The sequence below is a fragment of the Protopterus annectens genome, chromosome 1.part1, assembly GCF_019279795.1.
Source record: "Protopterus annectens isolate FY-2018-M chromosome 1.part1, PAN1.0, whole genome shotgun sequence".
NCBI lineage: Eukaryota > Metazoa > Chordata > Ceratodontiformes > Protopteridae > Protopterus > Protopterus annectens.
The window spans coordinates 1147435306-1147454291 of NC_056726.1; positions in this window are offsets into that span (position 1 = coordinate 1147435306).

Below are 18986 nucleotides of genomic sequence, written 5' to 3' on the forward strand. Positions count from 1 at the left end.
TCCAAGCAATGTGGACATGCACCATACTGTGCTGTTTAGGCCTACAGCTTCAGGTAGTACTACAGTTCATGCGGGATTTGGATTCAACAGCAGTACCAATCAATAAGCATACATGTACTGCTTTAGCCTACAATGGCACACCCCAGTTAACGCCAAGGGAATATGTCAGACCATATGCCATACTGCTTTTTCTGCCGAGCAATAGCATACACATCTTTTGCTGGGATCAGAGCTAGGACACAAAATACCATGACAGAAACAGTTTCCCACTCAGCTATTACACATATACACAACTTTGACACATTCACCAATACATTCACCATCACACTCAGTCAACCTCACAAAGCAATTATTGCAACAAGTACATGTGGGTGTGTATTGGTTCATAGGTAGGTAATAGGCTATTGGCCCTAGGGCCTATAGAAGCCTAGCCATATGGTACCCTGGCCTTTGACATCCAAGTAATTTCATTTCATGTGCCCCTGTCAAGCAGAGCCACAGAGGTGATTCCTGGGGTGTATTTCCTATCTCCCATCCAATAATCAGGATTATTCATGATGAGTGCTAATTAGGAGCTTTGTTTGCTATTGATAGATAGTTTGTTCCAGAGTATGGGATGTCTCTGAGATAGGAATCTACCACTCCAGCATGTTCTGTTTATTGAGGTGACAAGGTTTAGGTCACTAGAGTGTGTAGCTTGTAGGGATTGTGATCTGTTTACGTGGAGCATGTCCAACAGCTCTGGGTTTGACATAGCTTTGTATGTTAGGCAGAGGTCACCTCTGGGTAGGTGGTATGCAACACAGTCTAGCTGTGGTTTTGTGAGACGGTCTGCAAAGGGCATCTGTTTGAGGCTGGTAATACTCTTTGTGAGGTATGTCTGTGGCCTTTCCAGTTGCTGTAGATGTCTTGTGAGGTACATATGAAAAGGGGCATTGTACTCTATAACGGGTTTTATGAGTGATGAGTAGAGGGGAACACTGACCTCTTTTTCCCTGGATGACACACCTTTTGTGATGAAGTGTGCCACATAGACAGATTACATGACTAATGTGGCACTGTGATTATCAAAGGGGAGACTACTTTCCACCTGTGTCCCATGGTCTCTTATCACACTTCCGGTGTTAAGTAGACTACCACCTATGTGGTAGTTCATGGGTACAGAGTTTTTACCAAAAGGGATGCCAATGCATTTTCGACATTGAGCTTGAGGCCATGGCTTTGTCACCAAGCATATGTTGCAGTAAATATGACTCTGTCTCTCTCTCTCTCATATAAACATCCATTGATGTACATATAGATATACATATAGGCACATATACAGTCCTCCTTTCATGATGGGAATATCAATTATGCGAAGGTTGTGAGGTATACAGTTATGTAATAATATTGCACAGTCTTGTGCGAAATGCATTGAAGGTGTTCTCAGCCCATGTAGCTTTAGCAGGCCTCACTGGCTGCAACACTGCAAACCTAACAAATTACACCCACAGCGTTTAACCACCACATGTCATATACCAGCACTGTATGCTGTCTTGTTTGCCACACACTACAACCTACATACAAATATGCACATAACAACCTTCACCAACATATATATGTCCACACAGTTGCAGTATGTCCCTTGCCCTATGCACATGTGCAGATGCTAATACATCTGACACAGATATATCTCTCCGTAAGTGTGTGCTATACACACACAAGGTCCACACTGTTGTAAGTCCCTGGACTTCACGGCTGACCTGTTGGGCCTTGCTGCAACATGAACAGGTGTCACATGTGAGCACACAGTAATATTAGAGGGTGTATATATAGCTGCAAATGCTAGATTAGCATACTAGCCTGGTACAGCAGTTGCCAATGCTAAGCTACTTGTTAATATGACTATCATGCATGTGTTACTCTGTCACATCCATGTTTATATAGCTGTATGCGCTACTCCCCAAACAGTCATTGTCCACACTACTGTAAAGAACACAGATAACATGGATCAGATGTTTGATATTTAATGTTGAGCTACATATGTCACAGTTATGTCCCACTGCACACAGCTACACCCTGATTTGTCCGTGGCAGTAGTTATGCAGGGCATCTGTGCATAGATACGTACTGCTGCCACATATGGATGTTTCAAAGTATGTAGAGTACTCTTCAAAAACATCTACTACATGCCAGTAAATACATATATGTTACATACCTTTCCTTTGTATGAGTAGGTAGTATTACGTCCCGTGTGTCTTTGGCTTTTTTTTTCTGTTTATGCTGATGTGGGTGTGTGTCTGTCTGTCTCTCTCTCTGTCTCTGTCTCTCTCTCTCTCTCTCAGTATCTGCAATAGAATGATTGCATGTGTGGACAGCAAGTACAGCCTGCATTTATAGGTATCTGCACATGTGCATGTGATGGCCTCTGCACCAGTTGGTGGCCACCATTTGGTAATTGCATGCAGCCTGCTGTGTGCTAATTGCAGTACTCACTGTCATAGCAACTTAATGCTATAAATTGCTAAGTCAGGTAGGTGTAGCCCTTTCAGCTTTCCAAAGTGGGGCCCATGCTTGTTTGCTGTGGACACCGTTGTTTAAGTCAGAAGGCTGGTATAGTTCTTATATCTGACGCTAGGGGTGTAGCCAATGATTTAAATGTTGTACTCAGACCTGAATGTTGACACTTCCAGTACACAGTTGTCAGTGTAGAATTGTACTCACCCCTACAAATGCTAACACAAGATACATGGGAGTATCTAGTTTCTTTTCTACTTATACAATTAACTGCCATACAAAAGTAGTTATTGAGATGTATTCATTTGGCACATGAACTGTTTGTGAACTGCTATACTGTGAATATTAATGTACTCACTTCTGCACAGTTTGTGCTTTTTTATTGTTGACATTAGCACAGGATGCTCAAGATCTGTACAATTCCAGTCCTGAGTATGCCTACCTACATCCTTGGTAGACTCTGAACACACAGGTATATTGTACATTTGGGTGGGAATCAGACATACAGAGAGCATTATGCATTATTGTGTGAATGTTATCTTGCTGGACTTAAAGTGTTGCTGGGTACCTGTTAGTTTAGCAAGGCAAGTAGTCTGTCTGCATAGCTCCCAACTGTGGACCTATCCAGATGGTAGTCAGATGTTTAGCTGTTATTCTCTGTCTGTGCAATGCACAGGTCTTTTCAGCACTGGTACAATGGCATTGTTATAGTCATTCATAGGTTCATAGGTTCATACTAGGCTATCTGCCCTATGGCATTTACAAGCCTAGCCAGAGTTGTGTTTGGCTTTCTCCACCTTTTGAATTGAGTTTACTGTGCCCTTTTTAGGTTAGTTTACTGGGCCTCTGTCCAGTAGTGACACAGACGTAATCCCCGGGGTAAACCTATAATCTCCCATCCACTCGTAAAGATTCCTCTTGAAGATAGTGAGGGGCTCTGCCTAACATGGACCGGCATTCTATTCCATAGCGAAGGGAGCCTCAAGGTTATGAATCTATCCCTCCAGCATGTCCTATTTATTTCTGTGCTTAGGTTCAAGTCCCTCGAGTGCGTAGCTCTAAGGGATTTGGATTTTCTGAGGTGGAGCATGTCCATTAGTTCTGGGTTGGACATAGCTTTATACATCAGGCATAGATCACCTCTAAGTAGGCGGTATGCAACTGAGTAGAGCTGGAGTTTCTTTAACCAAGCAGCATATGGCATCTGTTTGAGTCTGTTGATCCTCTTTGTGAAGTACTTTTGGGGTCTTTCTAGTCGCTGCAGGTGTCGGGTTAGGTACATCCCAAATGGGGCATTGTATTCTATTATGGGCCTGATGAGGGATGAATAAAGGGGCACTATGACCTCCCTTGATCTAGATGTGAATCCTTTCATGATAAGGTGGGCTATATAGAAGGTCTTTCTAACCACTTTAGCAATGTGGTTGTCAAAGGAGAGATTACTATCAATTTGGGTCCCCAGGTCCCTAATTACTTCTTCCATACTTAATGGATTACCACCTATGTGGTAATTTGTGGGCACGTTATTTTTGCCAAAGGGTATGACTATACACTTTTTGGCATTTAGCTTTAGGCCGTGGCTCTGGCACCAGTTATCCGTTTCTGTGAGACCCTTTTGGAGGATGCTTGTGTCAGCTGGAGAGTCAATTATGGCACCCAGTATGCAGTCATCTGTGAACTTGGTCAGCCACAGTCCTCCTGTGTTAGCCTGTACCTCGAAAAATATATACCGAACAAGAGAGGTCCCAGGACAGAGCCTTGTGGGACGCCACTTGTAACTGGTTTTGAGTCTGACATAGCTCCAGCAATTCTGACCATGTAGGTTCTGTCCTTGAGCCAGTTTGCAACCCATATTGTGACATAGGGATTTATATTCAAGCTGGAGAGCTTATCTATGATGCCCGAGTGGGGTATTGTGTCGAAGGCTTTAGCGAGGTCCAGGTAGGCAGTGTGGACTACATTCCCTTCATCAATGGCCTTGGTGACTGTTTCAAAGAAGTTGACCAGATTCTAGAGGCAGGATCTGTCCTTAGCAAAGCCGAATTGGGTAGGATCCAGTGTCTGTAGGTCCCCAATGTCTTTGTTTATGAGTTCCATGATGATCCTCTCCATAGCTTTGCAGACCAGGCTAGTCAGGCTTATGGGGCGATAGTTTCCAGGGTCTGTAGAGGCACCACCTTTGTGGAGTGGGACCACTGTTGCTGTATGCCATTTTTTGGGTGCATATCCTGTAATAAGGCTGAGATTGAACAGCAGCTTTATGTGAGGGTTTAGCTCTTCTTGGAGTTCATGTAGAATGTAACCCGGTAAACCGTCTGGTCCCATTGATGCTGTGTTTTTTGCTTTGGAGAGGGTGTCTTTCGCATGAGCATCTGAGATGTTAGGGAAGCCAGCACTCTGCTGGGATAGATATTTGCTCTTGTGGGGGGGGGGAGTTTGCACTGATTCTGTCTGTCAGGATGTTGGCAATGTCTGTGGGTTCAGTGTATTTTTTGTCATTTTGGATCAACTCTGAGCATATCTGGGAGTTGCCACCCAGGTTCCTAACATAACTAAAGAAAGCCTTGTGGTTTGCTACCAGTACATGGCTACATCCTTTGGTATTTCAGTGTTGTACTCCTACATAAGGGTATGCTTGTGGAACTCCTTCCAAATCCATTTGCACAATGGGTAACAGCAGAAAAGCTGATATGCCTTTGTGTTTCTGCCTCGGCCAGGCCTCTGAAACACTCAGGTACATATTTGAACAGAGTGAGGTAAAGGTAGGTAAAAATGAGGTACACCTTCAAAATATTAGAGACAGTAAGTGGAGACTTCGAGAGAACCACTGCATATGGATTACTATACCTTTTCTGAAGTACAAGCAGTGTCTAACTCCTACATATTGTCATTATTCATTAGGTGTAATACCCCACCTTTCTGCATAACGTCAGTACTTTTCAGGGAATTCAGAGGGACACAGCTAGCATATGTTTCAAAATCAGGGACATCCCTGAAATGTAGTCACAGTTGGGATGTATGTCCTCTGCTCTAATCAGGTATGTCACTGTTTGTCCTGTTATGATACTGTGCAGGGGTTGTAAAGTGCTGCTGTAACATCATTTACTGCTAGAATGGCTGATTCTCTTATCACAGTCGTGTAATGCTATTCCACAACAACTGCTGGTATAGTTCCACAAAACAGGTTTTGTGTTATGGCATTCCTATCTTACCTTTACATTCACTCCTTCTGATGCATGATATATATATATATATATATATATATATATATATATATATATATATATATATATATATATATATATATATATATATATATATATATATATATATATATATATATATATATATATATATATATATATATATATATATATATATATATATATATATATATATATATATTTCAGCAACACCCTGCTGTATATCTACTCTGGCCTAGTGGTACTTCATGCAGTCTAGTGTGTCCAAGATCCGGGGTTCGAGGCTGACATTGGTGTTTTACTTTGCTGCTGAGCAGAACAAGGCCCCTCACATGCAGGGTGACTAATGCACTTTTAAGCAGTTGTAAGTGGGTTTGCACGGGTTTGCGTGACGCTTAGCAATACTTAGCTAAGCGCACACATGTGCACACTCGCTCAAACCTGCTAACTACTGCTTAAAAGTGCTTACTCCCGCTAACCCCCACGCTCATTTCTTTGAAAGAAAAGAAAATGGGGAGATAGGAAAGTGGTGAAAAAGGGGCACAAAGAGGGAAAGACCGTAAGGAAAACAACTCGGGATGTGCAGGACGGGTGTAGGGAAGGTCCATAGCTGCCCATTTCTTTAACAGCAACAGCTGTGCATATACTAGTAATTTGGATGGAAATGTGAAACCTTCCACCCATGAGAGAGGGGTGAGGACAACGAAGTATGTTGTACTGCCAATTAAATTTCAGTTTATGTGTCCAGTGGACATGTGTGCAAAATAGGCAGCTATGTATGGGGCATAATTTTTTTGTGGGAGCTGATTGCCCATTTTATTTTCAGGTGAGAGTGGAATGTGGGGTAGGGGAAGTAGGTATATTTGGGGAGGTAGGTTGTGAAGGTAAACAGACAAGACAAACAAGACGCATACAGGGGCAGAATATGACACATGGGGTGGGTGAACACCATTGATGGGGAAGGGTGTTTGGGAACTGCTGTACTGTGGATATTAATGTACTCACTTCTGCAGTTTGTGCTTTTTCTTTTGTTGACATTATCACAGGATGCTGATGAAAACTGGACAAGGCCATTACTGAGTATGCCTACCTACATCCTTGCTGTACCTTGAACACACAGGTATTTTGTATATTTGGGTGGGAATTGTCCTGCTATGATACTGTATGGGGGTTGTAAAGTGATGCTGTAACATTATTTACTGCTAGAATGGCTGGTTCTGTTATCACAGTCATGTAATGCAATTCCACAACAACTGCTGGTAAAGTTCCACAGAACAGGTTTTGTGTTATGGCATTCCTATCTTTCCTTTACATTCACTCATTCTGATGCATGATATATCTATTTCAGCAACAACCTGCTGTATAACTACTGTGGCTTAGTGGTACTTCATGCAGTCTAAGTCCAAGGTCCCAGGTTTGAGACTGACAGAGGTGTTTTATTTTGCTACTGAGCAGAACAAGGGCCCTCACATGCAGGGTGACTAAGGCACTTTTAAGCAGTTGTAAGCGGGTTTGTGAGTGTTTGCGTGAAGCTTAGCAATACTTAGCTAAGTGCACACAAGCGCAAACCCGCTAACTACTGCTTAAAAGTGCTTACTCCCGCTAACCCTCGTGCTCATTTCTTTGAAAGAAAAGAAAATGGGGAGATAAGAAAGTGGTGGTAAAGGGGCACAAAGAATGAAAGACAGTGGGGAAACCAGCTCGGGATGTGCATGATTGGTGTAGGGAAGGACCATAGCTGCCCATTTCCTTTACAGCAACAGCTGTGCATATGCAATAATTTTGGAGGGAAATATGAAACCTTCCACCCCTAAGAGAGGGGTGAGGACAGCAAAGTATGTTGTACTGCCAATTAAATATCAGTTTATGTGTCCAGCAGACATGTGTGCAAAATGGGCTGCTATGTATGGGGTATAATTTTTTTTTGGGAGCAGATTGCCTTTTTTTTTGTCAGGTGAGAGTGGAATGTGGGGTAGGGGAATTAGGTATATTTGGGGAGGTAGGTTGGGGCGGTAAACAGACAAGACAAACAAGATGCATACAGGGCGGAATATGACACATGTGGTGGGTGAACACCATACCACTGACGGGGAAGGATGTTTGGAAATTGCAAGCCCATGAGCCCACAGATGGCAACAGTGGAACTGAGATCCCCACCCATGGGCAGTCACCACTGCACCTTCACAGCCCAGATGGTGGCTGTGCTGGGGGCTGTGTAGGAGGGGCAGGCTCACCCATGAGTCACGCCACTCATGCCTCAAGCTGGTGTAGAGGATCAGCAACAGAATGCTTGATCTCCCTAAGTACCACAGCCCAGACTGTTCAGAGGGTGATAGGTGGCCCTCCTCTGCACATGCTTGCATGGGGGATATGAGCCCCATCCCCTGCAGCGCTTCCACCCAAAGGTGGCACAGGGCCAATGGAAGAGGAGGTCCCAGGCTGGGCACTGGACCTGCTGGTGCCAGGTGCCATCGCCAGCTGAAGTGGGACAGGTGAGTCCGCTGGGATCAGCCTTCCCATATGTTATGTGTTTAGGAGGATTTAATGAAAATATGGGTTAGTAACAGTCAACAGCATTCCCAATTAGTTATAACAGCATGCAGAAGTATTCCCACTAACCCAACACACCAGAGTTCCAACAGTTGAACAGCAAGCATGACACATGAATATATAGAACAACAGTGGACATTACAACAGCATTCAAGTTTAATTGATGGCAAAAGGCCACCAATATTGTGGTATTTGAACAGAGCACACGCATCAAACTAAATGCAGATATTTATAAACCAATAGGACATATGTCCCAACAAATGTTTTGATATTAGACATACCCACTGAGGTGTGGAATTTTTTGTACACACATACAGTAGGGTGGAAAACGATAGCTCCATTAACAACTTATATATCCTTCTAGTTTACACTACATTCCTATTAACTGCAGTTATATGTCCCCTACATGTATTATAACACTACCTAATTGTCCTTAAATTGGGAAATGGGTTTTGCTAGATCTTTACATACATGGGCTATATCTGGCATACAAACTGTCCAGAATCTGATGTTACTGTTACATATTTTGTGAGTTGCTCAGACACACTACTGCTGAGATGGTACACTGACAGCTCTACTTTCCTATACTTATCTAGATATGTTTAGGTGAAATTATCAGTTATATGTTAACAGCTCTCTACATTTCTGCCAGCACAATGACATTTCTGGGGAACACAATACCAAGCTACTCACGTGCCAGATTAACCTGTACATGCTGGTCATGAACCAACAGTTGAAACTGTATATATGCTTAACAGCTACTGGCACTCCCTTCATCCACTTTATATGGGCCTACCCAAGTGTGGGATGACAGCGCTTAATACAACAGTACTATTTCTATAATGCAAGAATACAACAACATATCAAAGAAAGTGACACCGCCACATTCCAGGAATTATACCTTATTAATTACATAACACACTTTTCTAGAGGCTATCTCATTTAATTAATATAACAGTGCAAGACTTTTAATACCTTTATTAATGGGTTACAACACTCTTTTTCAGGCTCTATCACTTATTTTATATAACAGTACATGCAGAAAATTTATTCAAGGCTTATTATACCTTTATTATTGGGCTACAACACTTTTTCAGGTTCTCCCACTTATTTTATATAGCAATACATGCAGAATAATTACTAACCTGCCTGGTGGCACAGCCTTAGCAGCCTATCTGCATATGCTTGTTGATTCATAGCATGGACACCTGCAGCTGTGAAGTAAATGAAGTGATATTGAGACATACCTATCCATAATATAGACTCAATGGCAATTCTTACATACTTCATTCCATGGCTACCTACTCAGTAGTGGGGCATTTTCCATCCCATGGGCCTCCTGTATCCACTGGTTCAGTTGGTCCTCCTTGCATCTCTTCAGGTCTGAGTAGTGATGTCTGACCTGCTCACCAGTCCGAGGGATGCCTGTGGCACTGATGAGATCATGAGCTAAACGGTTCTAGGCTTTGTATTGGGTGCCCTGGAACTGGCCCTGTAGGAGTCTCTCCTCATGATTATGGATGAGGAGCCAAACCATTACTTTTGACTCCTCAATGCCCCAATGTTGCACTCGAAATTGAGAGCCCTCTCCAACACCGGCCATGCTGACTGCAGATGGGAGCTACAACCAGTTATGGCAAGTATTCCTGCCTATAGAACTTAAATATGCCTCATTTCCTGCACTTATCTGTGATTGGCCGGTTTTGAAAAAAGCACACCTGCTTAGCAATGGGTAAACTTCCACTGATATGTATGTGTGTGTTGAAGGTGCATGCATATGAAAAACTGTCATGGCTTAGTGGTTCAGTACTGAGATTATGGTGCACAGTATCCCAGGTCCGAGGCCTGTCATTGCTTTTTATTTCACTACTGACCAGACCGGCTAGGAGGTGTGGCTGTGTTTAGCTGACGCTCAACTTTGCCCAACATTGCTTTGCGTTGCTCTACGTTGCTCAACGTTGCCTGGCATTGCCCGACGTTGAGCTAGTTAGTGCGTTGTGAAGCTACATGCAAACATGTTCTGTTTGCGCTAGTTTGCACGATGCGCAGCTCCGAGTTAAAGCAGTGCTAAGCTATGAGCAATTATACTTAAATATGCTTAATACTGGTAAACATTCCTTAAGCACTCATCAGTATGCATAACCATTTCACCGTTTATATATATATATATATATATATATATATATATATATATATATATAAGATTCATTCACTACTACATAGGCCATTTCAATACTTTTTACTAAAATTCAAAAGATAAATGTCAGGAATTATTTTTATATACAGATTTCCAACAGAAAATAGAAAGGGGGAGTGGTGGAACTCGAACCAGGAATGCCTCCTCTTTGAGCGAAGGCTCTACCACTACGCTATTGCCATTTTGTTTAATTTGCATATAAGTTTGTTATTATCCTCTTCAGTGTCTAAACTGCTAACTGTAGCTAAGCAATGGGCAAACCCGCGCAAATACGGGCAGCTATATCGGGAATAATTAAAAAAATAAATAAATGTTTTACATTTTATAATTGTACTGGGGTTTAGAATGTGGGGGAGTGTAGTCTTGGGTATGTACACATTTGAGCGGACTCGCTCATGTCAGTTGACATTTCCCAATTGAGAGACTTGCAGGGGTGTGGATTTTTGGACTGCTTGGCAGTCCGACACGCCCCCTGCACTCGTGCATGCTCTGTGTTAGCCTTATAGTTGAGGCAGCGCACCCTCATGAATATGCATGGCACGCTGACATCTTACTCTTAGACTGCAGTTTCCGTGTAAGACTAACTTAGTCTTACACAGACGGTTAGTGAATCCTGGGGATTGTCCTTTTCTTTGAGGCAAATATATCTGCCTTAATCTACCTTGACCGCAGTAGAACTGCTCCTTAGACTTCCATTTGCTGATAAGAGAGTGGTAAGGCATTGTGAAGATCTCCACCCTCATTCAGAAGTAAAACCTTTTAATCTAGTTCCATAGCAATGGTGTTCTCGGAAAGCTGCATGATTAAAAAAAGTTCTCTTTTCCTGTGAGATAAATGGTTCTGCCTTAATCTCCACTGACTACAGAACAACTGCTTTCTTAGATTTCCAGCTACTGCTCCCTTAGATTTCCAACTGGTGAAGGTAGTGTTGAAACATTGGTAAGATCCCAACTTCAGTCAACAGTATTTTTTTACCTTTTTTTACAGCAGCAATCTGCTCTGAAAGCTAAGAATTAATTGACTTCTAACATGGCACACATCCTCTTTTCCTATTAGGCAAAATTTTCAGCCTAATAATCCCTTGACTACAGACAAATTGCTCCCTTACAGATCCCAACCTTGTTTAGCAATAAATGTTTCTGGTTTCCACAGAATTTGTCTGTCATAAAAGGTATAGATCCCCCTACAATTTATGAAGACTCAACAATGTTCTTCCATTTTTCCATGAAGCATATTGTTCTGTCATAATGTCTCTTACTACAGAAAAACTGCTCCCTTATATTTCCAATTGCTTTTAAGTAACTAGGACTCCTGCTACATTTCTTTTTGGTCCTATTTCTTGCATTAGATGTATTAGTTTGGTAGTCATTGTGGGTAACACGTATATTGTACCCTGGATTTAAACAGCAAATAGTATACTGTCCACCACCTTGGAATACCATTTCTCCTCTCTTTCACTTACCTTTCAGCAATTCTCTCTCTCTTGTCTTTTTACTTATCCTATTGGGCTCCTACACTCTGTCCTAATCTCTGTTGCACAATTTCTCCTATTTGACTCATTTTAGACATTTGAGATCCTTGACTGTCCCTGGGAACTGTGATGTAGCCTTCTTTCCTCCTTTACACTTGCTATTAGAGCTCTGCTACAAGTGTCCACTACAAGTGCCTGAGTCCAAGGTGATCGAATATCACTGAGGCTCAGATGTCCTGTAGCTTGCACAGCTGACAGCTCAGCTGATGCTCAAACTTAAAATAATGTTCAGACAAGGTGTGGCAGCTGGGAGGAGAGAGCGGAGCTGCTTCAACTTTCCCAACACAGTAGCCAAGTTCAAGAAAAGTAAGTCTGGCAGCTATGAGGAGGGAGTGGGGGAGGTGATAGTGTAGAGGAGAGTTCCAGGCAGCAATCTGGAGTGAGATTTAGGTTTGGGGAGAATGGTGGTTATGGTTAGGCAGTGGGAAGGGAGTTTTGAGTTTAAGGAGAAGGATGTGAGTTTCTGTGGTTAGGGAGAAATTGGGGACTTTAAGTTTTGGGTGCAGAAAGGGAGTTTTAGGTTTAAGAAGTGAGAGGTGAGTATATGGATAAGTAAGGGAGTGGGGTGTTAGGGAAAGGGAGCAATCAGGGACTTGAGGTTTAGGGAGGGTGTGCTATGGTTAGGATTAGGGACTGGGTGGAAGTTTTTGGGTTAGAGTTAGGGTACTAGTATAGCTATGCAGTTCAGTAGGGTCTGGTGGTGAAAGAGCTAGGTAATTAACTAGTGTTGGGCTAGTGGGAGTTAGGACACTTTTCAATTAGCAAGTGCTATTGACCAAGTGTGCCATGACCTAGAAGCATGCAACCACTTCAAGTAGACCCCCAACTACAAGTGATTCCTGCCTTTCTAAGCTGAGTACTCAGTAACTGGCACACCAAAAGTATGATGATGCTGTACCAGCTGTTCACGTTCTTTGTATATTCCATTCTGTAAATACTTTCCAAAATGTGTATGCTGTGCTAGTTTCGACAACCCCAGCTTTACACTTTACATATGTTTTACTCAAATACTTGTGCTGTCTCTCCTTGATACACCTCTACCTACAATTTGTCACCTTGTGTATTTTATTTGCATTTCTCAGCATTTAAGCCCTTTACTATGTGTTCCCATATATACGTACGTTCTTTCCTTTCTTTTCTTTTCCATTTATCTTTCTTGAGATTCTGTTAACTCCCTACTCTTTCTGTAATTTCCCATAACCTATAATTTTATCTTCTAAAACAATTTTGTCTGCAGTTGATTTACTGTGGGTTGACAGTAACCACAGTGCCAGTTTAGTTGTATTCTCTGCTGTGATTGGTTGAGCCATCAGTTTCTTGTCCCACAAATCTTCTTGAGGTGCTTTCTTTCTTACTACACTTCTTTCTCAGTTCTTTATTGTGAGTAGTCATGTTACTCAGGAAATTTGTTTGTTCTTAGTCATATTTTTTTATTCCTTTATGTTCTTAATGGATGATGTGATTAATGACATTCCACCTATTTATTCTGATGGCATTTTTTTCTCATAATTGTTATACTGCACTAAGCAGAAAATGTTTTCTATTGTCAGTAAGCATCTGACTGCTATTATTAATTTATTTGTTTATTTATCTGTTGCTTTTAGCCCTTGGTAGTGGTGCTGCGGTAGCATTGTCACCTCACAGTAAGACACTGTCTGGTTCAATTCTCAGCTAGAGCGTCTTCTGCGTGGAGACATGCGTGAATGGGCGTACCTTCGTTGAATGTTGTACATCAGGGCTGGTAACTCAGCACCTAAAAATCAACTACCAATCATTAGCGGACCGGAGTTCCGCTGTGACAACCCCTAACCAGGAAAAGCCGAAAGATACAACATTTATTTATTGCTTTTACTTATCAGGAAAGTCCAGCTGGGTACAAGATCCCTTTTAAGGGGTGGCCCTGAGAGAAAAGCGTTCCATTAAAACAAAAGATTATATAAAAATGTAATACTTGCAACATAACATTTGTACAACTCAGGTACAGGTATGGATACAACTAGAATATAGTATGCAGACAATCACAGAGGTAAACACTAACAGCAAACTTGCAAAAATTCAGTTGAAAAAAGCAGAGAATAATTGAGAATGTAAAACTTTTCCTGTAAGAAATGTATATAATCAATTGTTAGGATACATAATATTGCAATAATAGATTGAATAGATATTATCTGAGCAATAGAAATTTGAAGTAGAAGAGAAGAATCATTTGTTTTTCTTTTAGTGAAGAAGGAAAGGAGTTAGACAGAAAAAGAAAAAAATGTAACTGTAGAAACAGAGCTGAAATGGATATAGGTGAATACAGATATGGTCAGTAGGGAAGGAGGGCGGACATATTCAAGTTCTGTGAGTTCTGAAGATCGAAAGCAGGCATAAGAAATGAAGCAGTGGCAGGATTTGAATTGGATTTAAATAAATATTATGCATCCAGGGAGGAGAGGCAGATCTATGACTCTATTAACTGAGTCTTTAGATCTATTTTGAAGAATTTTAGAGACTGGTCTTTTTGAAAAAAATTGGGAAATTAGCCATTTGAAATCCATCTCTGCCCCTGCAGGTCTGAGATTTAGATTTTTCCCTAAGTATTGCTGTTACAGCTCTACTAAAATTGATTCTTATTTTTCTATGCTGTACACTCACAGACTGTCTCCACAGAAACATGGCACTTGTCTAGTCTGCTTTAACCTCACTATATAGATTTTGCTGCAATTTTTCTATCCTCCTATCATTGATGCCCACCTCATCGCCATTTCATTTATACTCCATTTTCCCTAACAACTCTATAATCTCTGCTCCCACATCTCATGCTGCTTTCTCCTCCATCTTCACCACCCCTTATGTCCCCAATTATCCCTGTATTTTACCTCCTCCATCTTCACTACCCCATCCCTTCCCTATTTCTCCCTCTTTGTTACCTCCTCCCCTTCACAACCCCTCCCCTCCCATCCCCATTTCTCCCTCTGTGTTACCTCCTCCCTCTCCACCACCCCTTATGTCCCCATTTCTCCCTGTATGTTACCTCCTCCATCTTCACTACGCCATCTCTTCCCTATTTCTCCCTCTTCACAACCCCTCCCATCCCCATCTCTCCCTCTGTGTTACCTCCTCCATCTCCACCACTCCTTATGTCCCCATTTCTCCCTGTATTTTACCCCCATCCCTTCCCTATTTCTTCCTCTGTGTTTCCTCATCCCTCTTCAATACCACCTCCCATCCTTATTTATCCCTCTATGCTACCTCCATCCTTTTCGCTACCCCCACCCACCCATTTCTCCCTCTGTGTCCATCTTCCCTACTCCTATTGTCCCCATTTCTTTGAGAGTGTAATTGGGGGTATGGTTGAGGGTAAGAGGGTGGTAAAGTTATACATGAATTTGCACGATAACAATTTCACTATATCACCAGGCCTGGTGACTGTGTCATCATTAACCACCAGTTCAGCACATTGTTGTGTGCCACCCTTGAGGTTTCTGACATAGCTGTAGAAAGCCTTATGGTCATCTTTTACTTGGAAGGATAATTTAACCTCAAAGTTGTTTTTGCTTGGCTCTCTTCAAGACATCCTTCAGAAAAGATCTTTCTTCTCTATGGCATTGCACATGTACTAAAACAAAACCTCCTTAAAAACCTGCTTCATCCACTATAATCCTGTCATCATTCCATCACTAAACTCATATAGCTGTTCCACTCCATCTTGCCATAACAACTGTATGAGTTCTTACTCTGCCTGCTAAATCTTAGCTACTAACACCTACAAACAAATAACATTTTAGTCATACAACTCCACCATCAACATTAATAATTTTATACAATGTAGAACTGTATAAATATGTATATAATATATAAACCGTTGAGATCATATTATCTTCAATACAATGTGGCTGTATATACACTGTACTACTTCATAGCTTCATAGGTTCATAGGCAGGTACTAGGCTATCAGCCCTATGACCTACACAAGCCTAGCCAAAAAGGTACCCTGGCTTTCGCCACCCAAGAAAATTATTTTCATGTGCCCCTGTCGAGCAGATCCACAGAAGTGATCCACGGGGTGAATTTCCTATTTCCCATCCATTCATCAAGATTTTTCTTGAAGAGTGCTAATGACGTGCTTTGTTTGATATAGATAGGTAGTTTGTTCCAGAGTATGGGAAGTCTCTGGGACAGGAATCTATCCCTCCAGCATGTTCTGTTTATTGTGGTGACAAGGTTTAGGTCCCTAGAGCATGTAGCTTGAAGGGATTGGGATTTCTTTAAGTGGAGCATTCTTGACAAACCAGATAAAATAGAACACAAACGGCACCAAAAACCAAAAGTGGATGAGCTCCGAAACCAGCAAACCACTCGTAAATGAACGAAGTTCACAAAGCAGTAAAATCCAAGAATTGTACTTTAATTTAAGCTCCAAAATACAGGCATTTCATCAGTATAAACTACAAACTTCTTCAGAAATGGAAACAGCGTCATGTGATTAAAATTGTATTAAGTATTCATTTAAAAATATTACGTGTTCATTATAATCTACAAGAAAACATCTTGAATGTAAAACTCTGCAAAAGAGACATTTCCTTTTAAAAGGGCTACTACTGACATTAGTAAAAACTCATAATTACCCTGTATTATAACATTAAACCCACACTATGTATGGATTCAAAAAATAATCCACAAACATTTCCACATGAACTTGCGAGGCAAAGGAATGAAAAGTGGAACCGCTTAGGCTGAAAAACTACCTATTGGTAAAAGACCAAGATAGTAATGGACACAAAATATGTCACTTGGTTCTGATCTATTTAAATGTTGGACTAACTAAATATCTCCAAATAAGTCTCATAAAACCCGTAAAAATATATAAAATGTTGAAATTATTGAATGAACTATTAAATGCATAATACAGCTTAACCATCTAATGTTAACAAAATTAAACAAACTCAACATGCAATGAGTGATGTTGATGAAGATGAATGACAAATGATCTCTACGTTGTCTGAAACACATCGTATTTATAATAAAATAATATGAATTACACAAGTCTGAGACTTATAAAATTAGTGTCCTATTATATTGAAAAACAATAATCAATTAAATAAGCCTTCTAAAACCATAATGGACTAGCCAGCCCTATCAAAAATCAAGGATGAATCCTGATGAGACTATCTATTCAATCTCTTACGTTTTAATAGGCATGATAAGGATGACATACCATTAATGCCAGGGTAAGGACAGGCATCTAATCTAAGTTGCCATGACAGCTCTCTACTCTCCAAGATAAGAGACAAAGGCCCCCCCTTCCATCTGATTGAACCCGATCGATAACTGAAAACAAGAATGCATGGTTAGAGTTCTCCACTATATGCTTAGCCAAAGCATTTTCCAACTTGCCCTTCCTTATGGCATACTGGTGTTCATAAATGTGCTCTTGTAACCTTCTGTCAGTTTTCCTGACATAGAAAGCTGGGCAACATGAACACTTGGATAGGTACACCACTTGGGTACTGGCACAATTATATCTGCCCACTATACTGAATTTGGTGTCCCTTATTTCAAATTTAGAACCCGTCCTTATATAACTACAATAGCGACACATATTGCATTTATAAATACCATCCCTGTTGTTAGTGACCTTTGTTTTTTTCTCCAATAAACTCTTGAGATTAGGGCCCCTCTTAAACACAATTCTTGGGACTTCTGACAATTTCTTAACTATAGAATAATCTTGTGTAACCAAATTCCAATTTTTCAGAATAATTGAAAAAATCTCCTTGGCATCCATACTGTATATTAATATAAAACTGTTGGACGTTGAATTGACTGTATTAGATTTCACTGTATGGTTGCCCTGAGATGTACTTTTCTGATTTAATATTGGCAGATAAACACCTTTGTCCCTCTTGTTATATACCTCCCTCAAGAGCTCATTGATAAGATCCATAGGGTAATCCCTGTTGGAAAAGAGGTTGCCCATGAAATTACATTCCTCCAAGAAATCACAGTCTCTGGACACCATTCTAGCAGCTCTGACTAGTTGACCTTTAATAATCGATCTCTTTTGGGAAAATTGGTGACTACTATTAAAGTGAACATAACTGTTTGAAAAAGATGCCTTCCTATAAATCTTAGCTATGTAGCACTCATTTTCCTGGTCTTTCATAAGGTCTACATCCAGGTATGCTACCCTATCTAGGGCAAAGCTATAAGTAAACTGAAGAAATTCTGTAGAAGAATTAAACAACTCTAATAAGTCATGAGCTGTCACTTGGTCCCCTTGCAGGACAATAAAAATATTGTCCAAGAATCATGTGTACATCATTACTTTGTCTAGGAAAAGGGGGTTAAATAAAATATATTCCCTCTCCCAATAAGCCATGACCAAATTGGCCACACTGGCTCTACATGGTGAGCCCATTGGAACTCCCACCAATTGGAGAAAAAATCTATTATTGAATGACACAAAATTGTTAGTTAGAATTATATCTAACAATTCACTAACCAATTGGATTTCTTTAGCTGGGGCCTTTTTTAAAACCATCATGGCTGGGAACCAGTCTAAAGCTACTGAATGTGGAATGGAAGAATATAAATCCTTCACGTCGATAGTTAAAAAGTTGTAGTCCACATTATACGGTAATTGGTTTATCTTAGCCAGGAAAGACCAAGAATCCTTAGAAATTTGTGGCTCACTGGCCATGTATTTCTTCAATATAGTGTCTACCACTTTAGCACTTGGATAAGTAATGCTACCCCTTGCGCGTACCAACGGGCGCATAGGTGGATTGGATGGGTTCTTATGGATTTTAGGAGATCAAAATATTATAGGAATTTTATGGGTTGGTAGAGATATAAAATTCAATAGATCTAAATCAATAGTCTTGTTGATAAACATGTCATTGAACTAGGAAGACACCTTCGACATACCTATGTTTAATTCCTTCCTAGACACTTCCTTGTATGTCTCAGAAGAAAGGATGCCTTCCATTCTCCTGACATAATCTAACTCATTCATCAGTACCAT